The sequence below is a fragment of the Mustela nigripes genome, chromosome 12 (assembly GCF_022355385.1).
Source record: "Mustela nigripes isolate SB6536 chromosome 12, MUSNIG.SB6536, whole genome shotgun sequence".
NCBI lineage: Eukaryota > Metazoa > Chordata > Mammalia > Carnivora > Mustelidae > Mustela > Mustela nigripes.
Window position 1 is genome coordinate 40,622,918 of NC_081568.1, and position 13,348 is coordinate 40,636,265.

General features: G+C 46.4%; 1 long non-coding RNA gene across 1 annotated transcript; it reads left to right on the forward strand.

Moving 5' to 3' along the window:
* Positions 1 to 5,137: 5,137 nt before the first annotated feature.
* LOC132027781 (uncharacterized) lies at positions 5,138 to 7,228 on the forward strand. The gene is made up of 3 exons (XR_009407204.1): positions 5,138 to 5,233; positions 6,230 to 6,378; positions 7,087 to 7,228. It is a non-coding gene; the product is annotated as an uncharacterized LOC132027781 (long non-coding RNA).
* Positions 7,229 to 13,348: the final 6,120 nt, after the last annotated feature.

Here is a 13,348-nt window from a genome sequence, read left to right on the forward strand (position 1 = left end):
GAGAAGGTGACAACTGAGCAAAGATTTGAAGACAAGAGGGAGGGATCCATGGACATCCAGAAGAATATACCAAGAAAAGGGAAGAACCAATGCAAAGACCATAGGGCAAGAGTGTGCCTAGCGTGCTAGAGGAAGACCAAGATGGAAAGTAAAATTCGTTTTCATACCAATTCCAACATGGGAGGAGTGGCGCTTCCCACACCCCCAATGAGCAATTCTCAGACACCATCAGGGTGCCCAAGAATTCAACTCAATTCAGATACTGTTTACTCAGAAACAGCATCAGATTCTATAGGTTAAGGTTTCAGTTCTGCAAGACTGCACCCCACACACACCAACTTCAGATGCCAGTTGCAAACCCAGGTTATTACCTTTGCTCTGACCACCAGGCTATAAATCAGAAGTTCCCCAAATTTCCTCCTTGAATTTGACTAATTTGCTAGAATGGCTCATAGAATGCAGAAAAACATTTTCCTTACTAGACTGCTAGTTTATTATAAAAGGATATAACTTAGGGACATCCAGATGGAAGAGATGCATAGGAAAAGGTATGGGGAAGGCACAGAACTTCCATGACCTCTCCAGGTACATCATTCTTACAAATCTCCAGGCGTCCACCAAACCGGAAGCTCTCCCAGCCCTGTTCTCTTGCATTTTTATGGAAGTTTCATTACATAGTCATGACTGATTAAATCATTGGCCTTTGGCAATTGATTCAACCTCCAGGCCTTCTCCCCTCCCCAGAAGTCAGAGGTGGGACTGAAAGTTCAGTCATCTAGGGGCACTTGGATGGCTCGTTCAGATAAGCGTCTGCCTTTGGCTCAGGTCATGATTCCAGAGTCCTGGGATCGAGTGCTGTATTGGGCTCCCTACTCCTTGTTTTCCCCTCTGCCACTCCCCGTGCCTGTGCGTGCTCTCTCTCTCTCTCTCTCTCTCTCTCTCTCTCTGTATGTGTCAAATAAATAAATAAAATATATTTTTTTAAAGTTCCAATTGTCTAATTACATGTTTGGTTCTCCTGGCAACCCATCCTTAGGTTAGTTTCAAAAGCCACCTTATTAACATAAAAGAGACATCTTTATCACTTTCAGCACCAAGGAAGTTCCAAGAGTTTGGAGAGTTGTGAACGCCACACGAAGACCAAATATATATGAGAAATATATTTTGATCATCTTAATAACAAATATATGTTTTTCTTATAAATCACAATATCCCAAAAGTGTTGCTTAAACGTTAGGCGGGGTAAGAGATCATTCAATATTAGGCAGGAAGCAAAGAGCACCTTAATAGGAGTAACTGAAGAGTGTTAAGTATAAAAACTAAGAAGCTGTGGACAGAGGTAAGGTAAACCTGCAAGGTCAGGTCCTTGAGAGTTAGTAATAGCACTCCTCAGCCAGAAGGGGCCAGCAGAGAGCAGGATTCCTGGAGCCTGGAGAAGGCAGGCTGTAGGAGAGGGCTAATAGATGGGGTCTTTGATAAAGAACAGAGTCATGGCCACGACCAGGCTTAGGAGGGAGGGAAACAGAGGGATAAATAACAACCTCTCTCAGCTCCCATCTCCCCATGGCAAACCAGCACCTGCCATCAACTGACCAGACTACAAGCCAAAGACCATTGAGAAAGTTCAGAGATTCCTGGAACCAGTCTCCTGGAGAAGAGAGTAGGATAGAAAAGGCTGAAGAATGAATCTGGGAGGGACAAGAGGAGAATGTCCAGGACCGAAAGAGCAGTGGGAGAGGATGTCAGAGAGATGTGTGGTTTTGTAAAGCCTGATAGGCTGTTTCAAGAATGTTGGCTTTTGCTTTAAGTGAAACGTGGAGCTCCTGTGGGATCTTTAGCAGGAGACTGATGGTTTGGCCTATATTTTACTAAGACTCACTCTGGCTGCTCTGTAAAAATGGATTGTGCGTGTGGGGAGGGCAGGGGTGGAGTCCACTGGCCCCAATTGGGACCGTGGTGGTAACAGTGGAGGTGGTGAGAAGTGTTCCAATTTTGGATATTTCCGAGAAGATCTAAAAAGATTTCCAGATGGACTAAGAGTAGGATGTAAGAGAAAGGCACGCATCAAGATGACTAATGTTTTGTCCTGGGCACCTAGAAAGATCGGGTTGCCTTTAACTGAGATGGGAGAGCCTGCATAGCTGCATGGGTGGGGGGCTGAGGGGTGGACAGATTACATTTGAGTCTATTAGACATCCAGATGAAGATACTGAGTAGACACTTGAAGACACTAATTTAGAGCTCATAAGGAAGATTTGGACCAAAAATATAAATTTGGGAATCATCAACTATGAAATATGTTGCAAATATGAGAAGGAAGAAACACTACAAAATAGAGAAACAGAGAAAGCTTCACAGAAGAGGTGGCATGTCGTTTGCCTCTTGAAGGATGGAATTTTGACAGCAGAAGTAAATGAAAAGAGCTTTCCAGATGGAGAAAAAGCTCCACGGAAAAAATGCTAGGATAGGAAATTAGAGGCAGGTTTGGGGAAGGCTGATAGTCAGGAGGAGCTGTAAGCTTGGTGGTAGATGAAGTCAAAGGTAGAAATAGAGCTAAAATGTGGCTCCTCATTTCCAGCTCATTCATGCAACTGTCATATACTCATCAAACATTTCTGGACCACCTCTTTGGTCTAGGTGTTATGCTCTGTTCTGAACATTAATAATAAAAACACGTATTGAGCAGTAATTATGCATTCGAAGGGGAAAAAAGTCACCACCAATAAAATGAAAAGGCAATTAATGGAATGGGAGAAAATATTTGCAAATCATGTATCTGATAAAGAGTTATTATCCAAAATATATTTTTTGAAAACCTCATACAACTCAATAGCAAACACACACACACACACACACACACACACACACACACACACACACACAAGATTCTGATTAAAAAATCAGCAAAGGAACAGAACAGATATTTTTCCAAAGACAGACATTTGGCCAACAGGTACATGAAAAGGTCCTCAACAACACTAATCATGAGATTAACACAAATCCAAAACCATAATGAGATATCACCTCACACCTGTTAGAATGGCTGTTAGCAAAAAGATAAGAGATAACAAGTGTTGGCAAGGATGTATAGAAAAAGAAGCTCTTGGGCACTGTTGGTGGGAATGTAAATTGGTACAGCCACTACAGAAAACAGTATGTAAGTTTCTCAACAAATTAAAAATAGAACTACCAGCAATATGATCCAGCAATTCCGCTTCTGGGTATTTACCTGAAGTAAATGAAATCCCTCCTTAGAGAGAGATCTACACCCCATGTTCACTGCAGAATTATTTACAAGAGCAAAGACGTGGAAACAACTTCAGTGTCCATGGGCAGATGACTGGATAAAGAAAACGAGAGGCATAAATATATATAAAGAAAATGTAAGATACATATGTGAGATATATATAAATAACAATATTAGCTAATGTACATATTTAAATATCTATTTTTTAATGGAATAATATTTAGCCATTAAAAAAGAAGGATATCCTGGGGCGCCTGGGTGGCTCAGTGGGTTCAGCCCCTGCCTTCGGCTAGGGTCATGGTCTCAGGGTCCTGGGATCGAGCCCCACATTGGGCTGTCTGCTTGGCAGGGAACCTGCCTCCCGCAGTCTCTCTCTGCCTACCTCTCTGCTTACTTGTTGTCTCTCTCTCTCTCTCTCTGTCAAATAAATAAATAAAATCTTTAAAAAAAAAAAAAAAAGAAGAAGCAGCAACATTTGTTGCAAATGGTCACTCAAAGAAAGACAAATACTGCACAATGTCACCTATGTGTGGAATCTACAAAAACCAAATTCATAGAAACAGAGAACAAATTGGTGGTTGCCAGAGGCAGGAGGAGGGGTGTAGGAGAAACGGGTGAAGGTGTTCAAACAATACATTCTTCCAGTTACAAGATAAGTAAGTCCTTGGGAAATGACACACAGCATGGTGACTATAATTAGCAACAATCTATTGTACATTCAAAAGTTGCCAAGAGAGTAGTTCTTAAAACTTCTCATCACAAGAAAGAAAATATTTAACTACCTGAGCCGATGGATGTTAACTAAGCTTATTATGGTAATCATTTTGCAATATATACATATAACACATCATTATGTTGTGCACCTAGAACTCATACAAAGTTATATGTCAATTATATCTCAATAAAGCTGGAAACGAAAGTAATAAAAGATAAAAGAATATAGGAACTGTGAGATTTAAATACGAACACATACTTATAAATACCTACTTTGTGGTGTAGGTGCTCTTGAAGGCACTAGGGATAGAGAAGTGAATAGAGCACAGACCGAGATCTGTGCTCCTGGGGAGCTTTCATAGGAAGCATTACCAGCTCTAGCAAAGACCCACCTGGCAAATAGGTCCCTCTTGGAGACTCACCTACAGCCCTCGTCCAAGAGTTTCTTACCTCCCCACCCACTTTCTACTCCAGCCTCTGCATCAAGTCTCCCAGATGCCAGCTTTTGGGGTTTTATAACTAACCTTTTATTTCAGATTTTATATTTTCATGATGAGAAAATATATGGGCTTTTTATGTTATATGAATTCGCTGGAATTAATGTTCTGTCAACAAAGAAAAAAGCAAAGGGAAAAAAATAAAAAGAACTTTCTTTGAATCCTTACAACACTCCATCAAAGCTATATTAACATTATCCCCAGTTTAAAGACAAGGAAACAGGAGTCTGAGTCAGTGGCCCCAGGTGACCCAGCTGATAAGGCACAGCAGGGGTCGGGGTTCCAGCCTGGGCAGTGGGACTGCAGGGCTTCGTCCTTACCACTCTCGTTAGTGCTTGTCACTCTGGCAAGAAGAGCCAAGCAGAGTCTGTGGCCGGGTAGCCCTCAGAAGATGGCCGATTACCAAGCCACGCGTGGGGTTGGTGTTCTCCAGGCTTCCCTCTGCACAGATGCAAATCATGCCCTTGCCAAGGAGCAGGGGAGGAACTGGCTGCCGCAGCTCCGGGAAAGGTGGGGCTGCTGACCTGCTGACCGGGTAGAGGTCACCAGGGGCCGGCTCTGACCTCACCCGGGAGCAGCTGACGTTCTTTCAACATGTCAGTGTCCTATTTCTTGGCTCCCACATCCAACCTGGGGTCAAGGGCGGGCGACCGAAGCCTCACCCTGGAAGGCTGGCCGTGCAAGTGTCCGCTCCTAGTCATTCTCCTCCCAACCCAGTTTAAGGAGGAAGAAACTGAGGCTCAGAAAGAATGGATCATCTCTTCAACACTTTTAGGTAATTTTTTGGCAAAGCCTATATTAGAACTCAGACCTCAGGACCCTCAGTTCAGTGTGCTTCCATAGGATATGCTAACACTCACCAGCTCAGGTTTTAAAATTAGGTTCCCTAGTGAGCAGGCTGGGATAGGATGGTGTGTGTGTGTGTGTGTGTGTGTGTGTGTGTGTGTGCACGCGTGTGAGTGTTTTGGCCAAGCGCAGGACATGAGCCCAGGACGGACACTCGCCAAGCTTGTGTTTCAGGGAGATTCAGGTTTGCAGTCTTCGGACCCAGTGAAAGGCATGGGAAGGACCGCCACCAGCGGTCCATGTCAGGTGTCTTTCCTGGGGACACCTGTATCTGGGCAAGAGGCCTGGGCAAGCAGCACGGCTGGACATAGTGCAAAACAGAAGGAACTTCGACACCATCCATATGGGATCCGTCACACAACGGCGGTGTATTTAGTCAGTGGTGTGTGTCCAGATATCAGCCACGGGAAGATCCCCAAGGTATACTACGAGCAAAAAGTAAAGACACGTGCCTACAGTGTGAACCCATATATGTACAAAAGTAGACTATCTCTAGGACTTTGAATGTGTAGGAAAGGAGCACATCAACCTGACAGTGGCTGTCCCTTTATTCACTCCACAGATGCTCCAAGTGCCCTCTCTGTGCCCTGGGACCTTTGCTGGGTAAGGGCGTCAGCAAGGGGAGCAGAGTCACCAACACCACAGCCTGCCCTTCTGTAGCCCAGTAGGGAGGGGGAACGGAAAGGAAAGCGCTCTCTTTTTTTAATGACTCTGTTACTTGAAATTTTTAACAACAGTAATTCACTTGTGAATTTGTAATTATAAAGGCGTAAATACAGAAATAAACAAAAGAAGAAGGTGTGGGGAGAAGAGAATTTCATGCTAAGTGCGGCGCGTGTAAGGCGCCTTAACCAGCAGGGGGCAGCACAGACAGAGTGTCTGCGCTCCTGGGACCATCCGCGGTGAGCTTTTTTATTCTTTGCAGGTACAGTGACCACAACTAACGGCCCATGATCATACAGGAGGTCCTTGCTTATAGAGCTCATCCAAAGTCATCGACTCCTTCCGTGCTCGCTCCGTGCCTGTGAAGCCCACTTCGTGTACGCGAGGAAAATATCCGCTGGTTTCTCTGAGGTCTGATTCCTAATAGTTGGCAGAGACTCGCTTTCTCACATATGGGGGTGGGGACCCGTGTGACAGGAAATACACACACAGTGGCTTCATCACTTAAAACTTATAAGAGAGTGTAAACCAGAAACACACACACACATACATCCCACAGCACAAACCTCACGTCCATCTTCATCAATTCTGCTGAATACTAAAGTCTCGATGCTTCTAACCTACCCAAAACCACTTTCCTGTAGTAGTGATGCAAACAAGCAAAACAGACTTATCATCCACACACGCTGATGCACCGACAGCAAAAGTGAGAGCGAGAGGACCTTTTACATGGAGAGGCGAGGTCTTATCAGTTCTTAAAGTGTATCTTAATACCAGAGCCTACTATTTCTCAAACATGAAAATGCCACCAAGCCACTTGGGGATCTTAATAAAATGCAGATTCTGATTCTGTAGGACTGAAGGAGGCCCCAAGTGTCTGCATTTTCTAGCAAGCTCCCCGGGGTTCGATGGCTGCTGGTCTACGGACCACACTGTAAGTTGTAAGGTCAGAGCCCCAGTCACCCACTGCCCTTTCTCTCCCGCCAGTTAGCATGAGATGGGAGCAAGGGAGCTCCCAACCCCAGTTCCCTGCCTTTCACTGTGTGAGCATCTCTCCCCACTGAGAGTAATTCCAGTGTTTTGTTTTGTTTTGTTTTGTTTTGTCTTGCTTAATTCTAGTGCTTAAAGACACGTTTCACTCATACATGACTCTTAGACCAAGCCCATCAATTAACCTCAGCTTCACCTGAAGAAACCTATCATAGCTCCAGGCTCCCAAGTCACCCTAAGGATTACCTTCACCACTATGAGATTTTGAGGTTCGGTCCTGTGACATGATGCGAGTCCCATGAAGGCAACACTGCATTGAATTAAAGCCAAGAAAGAATTTTTGTTTTATTGTCCCTCGGTTCCCATGGTTCTTCTCCACCAGGGGCAATTTGCCTCCTGACAATGTTTGGTAATATCAGGAGACATTTTTGGTTGTAGCAACCGGCTACTACATTCTTGGGGGGTCAGAGGTCAGAGAGGCTGTTGAACATCCTCCAATGCAGGACAGTCCCTACTACCAAGAATTATCCAGCCCAAATATCAATGGGTCAAGAAACCCAGCCCTATACAATCCACTCATACTGATCCTTATCTTTGGCAACTTCTTGAAGGATGCCTTGAATTCTGCCACAGATTCAGGGAAAGAAAAAGATCACAGGCGGCCTTTCATAATCGGACCTTTGAGGTCTTGCTCTCTATTACACCAGGAAGTTGAGTTCCTGTGGGGTCCCGGGTTGGCTTGCATTCCAGTTCTGCCACAGACCAGCTGGATAGAATGGACAAGTTACACAAAATCTCTCAGCTTTAACTCCCTCAGTTGTCAAACGACCAAAAGACTCATGAGGGCAGGGGTCTATATAGAAGGGTCTCTATTTGGGATAGCAGAGTATATACATTCTCCTTGCATACACTAAGCCCTTGTATACTTCTTGAAGCAATGAATGATACCTGACCTGCTTATAACATAATCTTTTTTCAGAACTCTGATGTTGACTGCTACTTTTTCAATCTTGATGAGAGACTTGACTGTTAGGGATTACTATTATTAGCTGCACCTTCTCTTGGCAGAGCCAGACAGGTACTCCAGGATCCCATACTGTGTGCGGACAGCACTGGCAGTAGGAAAGACAGAGGCTTCTAGAATCAGACGGCCCAGGTGCAAATCTTAGCTCCCCTTCATGAGCTTAGACATTTGATCTACCCTCTCTATGCCTCAGTTTCTCCATTTAAAAAATGGAGGTGATAACGATTCCTACATCACAGGGCACTTGGAAGAATTAAAGTTAAATGAGCATAGCACCAGGCACCCAGGCACCTCTCCATAAAAGGAGTCTTTATCGTGCTTTTGGCCTCTTGCCTCCAAATCAAGGGCATCTGCTCAGTTACTTCTCCAAACAGAAGGAGAGACACTGCACTAAAATCAGAACCGGGCCCTAGAGACCAAGCTGACCCAGCTCCTTTCTGCTGCATGGAAAGTCAGGAGCTCAGCCTCCTCAGCTCCCATTCCACATGCCTGAATGAGGGGCTCTGGCACAAACATTCCCTACTCGTCTGCATGCCCACTTGGCCATGTTCAGAATACAGCCCAATGGCTAGACACACCACACTCTCATTCTGCTAAAAGGCCAAAGGACATTAACAAAGATGTCAAAGCTCAAAATTACTTGGAGAGTGAAGAAACAAATGAGGAGAGAAAGCTACAGACTTTGATTCAATAATGAATTTTACATCACGGGCTCGGGATTACTTCTCACCAGAGACCACAGTACCACACACATGACATTCCATTTTTTATGAAAAAGGAAAATGGGGGGAGGGACACAAACTGATATTAAAGGCATATTAAAGAAAGTGTATTCAAGCATATATCTTGATTTGAGCCTGTGAACCCAAACCATCTATATTTTATAGCATAGTAAAAGCTTGGAGCCAGAAAGAAGCATGTAGTCCAATCTCTTGTCTTCTAGATGAGCAAATTAAACCATCTGGGTGTTAAGGAAAAGGCCTCACACTTTCAGCCTTGCAGCAGCTGACTTGAGAAGAAGACCCATGGGGTCTGTTCCTTCAGCCACTCCTGCCTTACTCAATGACTTGACTCTTGACTGGAAGGGACTGGAAGGAACCTTGGAATCCTTCTTCTCCCGGTGCACTGTTTTCACTGGGCTTGCAAAAGTCATACATTCATTCACATGCTTTTTACTGAGCACTTACTATATGCCACGTGCCATTCGCGGTTCTTGGGCTCCAGAGAAGGATAGGGCGGGTGCCCGCTCCCCACACAGTTCATAAGAGTGCACAAATCAGTTAGACAACATAATTCTGGTGGTGTTTCCTGCTCTCAGAGAAGTAAAATAGCATGGATTGGTGGAGAAGAACTGACAGGGAGGGCACAACTCAGAAGAACCCTCTACGAGGCAGCATCACTGGAGAGGAGATCTGACTTCTGAGACGTAACCAGGCTTGTGAAAGTCAGAGGGAAGAGGGCTCTGATGGAAAGAAACAGCAACCACAAACACCAGAGGCAAGCGAGGGAGGCAGAGTGAGCAGACAGGAGGTCAGTGTGTCTAGAACAGAAGGAACAAGGAGGAGGTGGTAGGAGAAAGAGGTCAGAGCCTGCTGCGCTGCAAGCACTTGCCCAAGGACGCTGGGTGGTGGAAGCAGGACTGAGTTCAGACTGGAGGCTCCAGGCTCACAATTTTTATGGGTCTATGTTGACTATATGGCACAAACCTTTTCTGTCATGTTGAGTCACATTACAGGTCAGTTACAGGAGGAACCTGACCACGCTCTGCTCACACTCAGCACCTGGCATGGGACAGGCTTCCAAAGGCCAAAGGAGCCCCCCGGACCAGCCAGCACAGAGAAGGAAAGTGAAACTTCCTTCACCGTTAGGCACCGTGACTCATACACGTTTAATTAGTCATGAACCAGACAGCCCGGAGAAGGGGCTCAAGAGAGCCTAAGGCTAAATTTTTAAATCACTATTATTAATTTCTAATCACACAAGAACTCATGAATACATTTCCCTTATTTTATTTTTTTAAAGAATTTTTATCTCTTTATTTGACAAAGAGAAAGAGAGAGCACAAGCAGGCAGAGTAGCAGGTAGAGGGAGAGGCAGGTTCCCCAAAGAGCAAGGAGCCAGATATGGGGCTCGATCCCAGGACACCGGAAACATGATCCGAGCCAAAGGCAGTTGCCCAACCAAGGGAGCCCCCCAGGTACCCCCACTTCCCTTATTTTAAAAATATGAAATGAAACATGGTCCCCCTAGGACACCTCTCCCCCAATCCTGGCCATCTGTCAGCAGCCCATGTCTCTCCCACCCAGAGTTAAATACTATCATTATTCCAGACCACATCTAACGCCCTTAAATTTACTCCTAGGGAAGACAGCGGACGTTCTAAGTGTTTGTTGTCATCACGTGTGGCGCAGAGTACGTGCGGGTCTGCAGCTTGCCCGGGCTCCCACCAGACACTAGGTCTCAGCAGCTCTGCAGGTTATGACATTATCGGCACCCACCCCATTTTGCTAATTGCTGCCTCCTATTCCTTAGGATGGCAGGCCCCTGTTCACGCTCCCTGCAGTGTCATTTACACTTTCTGATTCTCTTCCCATTACAAATACAATCCCAGGGCAATGCAACGTCTCCGCCCGCCTTGTGAGGATTCCTGAATGGCGGAAGGAGGCCTTCACTCTTAGATGCAATTTTATTTCTTTCTTTTTTTTTTTTTAAGATTTTTTATTTATTTATTTGACAGAGAGAGATGACAAGCAGGCAGAGAGGCAGGCAGAGAGAGAGAGGAGGAAGCAGGCTCCCTGCTTAGCAGAGAGCCCAATGCGGGGCTCTATCCAAGGATCCTGGGACCATGACCTGAGCCGAAGGCAGCGGCTTAACCCACTGAGCCACCCAGGCGCCCCTTAGATGCAATTTTCAAATGCAAGCAGAATGGGTCATGGGAATTTCTAAGCATCTGGTGATCCCCTAGACAGCCCCCTCCCCCAGACCTTGTTTTACCGTTACTGCCCTACCGTTACTGCCCCCACTGGGGCTCTGTGGGAGGGACTTCTCTTCAATAAGCTCCAATGCTAACGCATTAGGACAACCTAACACACGGGATGCCCAAGAGTCCACGGTGGGATTCTCTCTCAAACAGAGGTTTGCTGCCATTTCAGGGGTCACCAGGTGTTTGCAGGAGGTGTGTGGATTGCAATGCCATGCCAAGAAGAGCAATGTCTATTAACGGTGTTCCCAGGGAAATGACGAGCACATCCATACCACAGCCTTCTGCTCGCCCTTTATTTACCATGGCCTTCCTGGGGATCGAGGGACAGGAGATTACCTCCTACAAATTCTGTGTAAATAACTGAGCTTGAATGGCTCATTTGTAACGAGATGAGGGAAAAATAATCACCACCTACTTTGCATAGACTTTCGTTCACAAAGCACACCGTTTTTCACTGCATTCCCAGAACAACCCTGAGGTAGACACAGGACGGGGACAGTTATAATATGTATTAGAATAATGTTTAAAGGCAACTGTTACTCCTGACTGAATAGTGGAGTAGATTCAGGCAACAAGAATTAATTGGTCGCCCAAGGTCACGCAGCGAGGAAGTGAGGGCAAACCCGAAACTCGTGTCCTCCAATTGCTGATGCTTTTCTCTTGCGCAGGACAGCTCTGGACATTCCCGTTGCCCCACCATGAAGACCCACTCGTAATTTTTAATACCTATGAAAGAGGTGCGCCCACAGCAGATCCTAAAGGATATACTGGAAGCTCATATCCAGAGATAGAAGTTAGGTCTTAAAGAGCCAAGTGAATAACAAGGGAAGCGAGCCAGCTCAGGGTAGGAGCGCATGGGAGTTAATTCAACTGAACTCTGAGATGAGTAAGTCCGTGTTGTCTGAGAGGCTTTCACTCCACCCATTAATTAAAGATTCTCTCGGGATACTTTAGCTAGCTGGTCATGCAAGGCTTCTCTAGGGAGGTAACAATTAAGCAAAGACCTAGAGGGAGAGGAGTTTCCAGCTTTGCAAAGTAACAGGGGCAGAGCAAAGCAGGTGTAGGGAACAGCCTGTGCAAAGTTCCAAGATGGACAATCTCACTGCAAGGCCAGGGACTCCTTCTGTGCAGGGGGCCCAATGGAGGGGTGGGCAGAAGATACTGACTGGCCTGGGCGGTCAGTGCTCGAGGAGCTCAGAGGAGGGCTTCCATGAGAAGACAGGGCTTGAGGGAATCCTGAAGAAATGACTGGCTGTTCGAGGAAGGCACAGCAGGGAGGGCGCTGGGAGGCAGAACTGTAGGCAGAAGAGAGATGATTGGTGAGTAATGAGTAAGGCAAGGTCTCTTACGTTGAGTAGGTTAGAAGACTTGCTGACCTCCCTTTTAAATTCCAATAAGGAAACTGAGCCCAGGGAAGCTTGACCAAGGGAACAGCAGGACTGAGTCCAGCTCCTGGGTCTCCCAGACTCCCAACCAGTGCTGGCCCCACCCCAGCTCCTGGCTTCTGCTGGCAGGTGCCCATCAGGAAGGAGGCTCGGGCTATGGTCGGATGTGAGTGCGAGGCCTCAGCAGAACCCTGTGGTGCGACCATGGGCCCTGGGCTCCCTGCAGTCAACACAGCAGCCCCCAACACTCTGATCTCGAAGCCAGTTCCTTTGTTCCTCCCCCCACCCCCCGCCCCAGAAGCTTCCCAAAGACCTCGGGAACTGCTTTGATTTTTTTAAAAAACATTTCTGTACAAAACAATGTAAGGAACAAGAAGAAAAGCATGGCTCCATCACCAACCTGTTTGGGCCAGAAAAACAGGCCTATCTCCTGCCAATTCCACCCGTTTGGGACACCCCCAGGGAGGTAAGGGGCACAAACATGGAGTCAGGGAGCACCATGCAAAGCACCATTTCCTGGTGGGAAGTCTGTTCTTTGCTCAGGGCTGGGGGCTCTGCACAAACTCTAGTGGAACCCCTGGGGGATCAAAGGTCTCTACCTCAGCCGGGAACATGGTCAGATCTTCTGCCAGACTCCAACCACAGCACACCCAGACGCTTAGATCCAAGAACGCTAGAGTGAAAGGTACGGCCAGACTCACCTGGTCCAATCCTCCATTTCTAGATGTGGCAACGCGGGCCCAGACAGGCACCTCCAAGTTGGTCAGGTTCTCCCAAGGCAAACAATAGCCACGTATATGAGCAACACTAGATGCCTGGCACAGGGTAAGCCCTTCCACCTGTCACCGCCCCTGATATGAACAGTAAGCTAGCCATTACTCTGACCCCCGCTTTACATGCAAAGAACCTATGGCCGAGACAGCTTATGTCACTTGTCTGAGGTCACACTGCAATGAAGACTAGAGCTAGGACTCTAGTCCAGACCATTTTATCCCACTG